The sequence below is a fragment of the Mus caroli genome, chromosome 16, assembly GCF_900094665.2.
Source record: "Mus caroli chromosome 16, CAROLI_EIJ_v1.1, whole genome shotgun sequence".
In the NCBI taxonomy this organism is placed as follows: Eukaryota; Metazoa; Chordata; class Mammalia; order Rodentia; family Muridae; genus Mus; species Mus caroli.
In genome coordinates this window covers 52,047,502-52,048,293 of record NC_034585.1, presented here as the reverse complement: position 1 = coordinate 52,048,293, position 792 = coordinate 52,047,502, and positions in this window count along the sequence as shown.

Here is a 792-nt window from a genome sequence, read left to right as displayed (position 1 = left end):
TCTCAAAGTTTCTTTGATGTGACGTAAGGACTGCAGTTATCTATCTGTATAAGAACAATTATTTAGAATGTAGTTAGGAATCCATAACTACTGGTTTAGTAAAGTGGCAGTTGTAAGTTCTCCTCCAAGACTCATGACTTCACTAACCCTGGGTAGTGGGCTAGACATGAGCTAAATAACAAGGATATTAATAGACATGTTAATGTGGACAGGGGAAGGCACAAGAGGATGAAACTATAAGCAGAGAACTACAGGCAACTAAGGAATGTTGAGAATGGGAGAAATAGTCTTCCCCAGGGAAGTGCACATCAAGTGGTTATCCAATACGAAATGGTCAGCCCTGTAAACATACATACAATATTATATAACTCAGTCAATCATATGTGTGTATATATATATGTATATATATGTGTGTGTGTGTATTTATATATATATGTGTGTGTGTATTTATATATACATATATATGTACACACATATATCTGTATAACTGTATGTGACAACAATTAGTGAAAATAACCATGAATTTGAATGAAAACAAGGACAAGTATATGTGAGGATTTGGAGAAAGGTGTGCTTGTACACATCTGTAGTCCCAGGCATAGGGAAGTGGAACAGAGACTTAGGTTTTCTAGAAAGCTGGTTTAGCCAAACCATGAAAGGATCAATGAAGGTCTTCGTTTAAAAAACATCCCATAATCAGCTTCTAAACTCAGACACCATTGCATACACTAGCAAGATTTTGCTGAAAGGACCCAAATATAGCTGTCTCTTGTGAGACTATGCAGGGGCCTA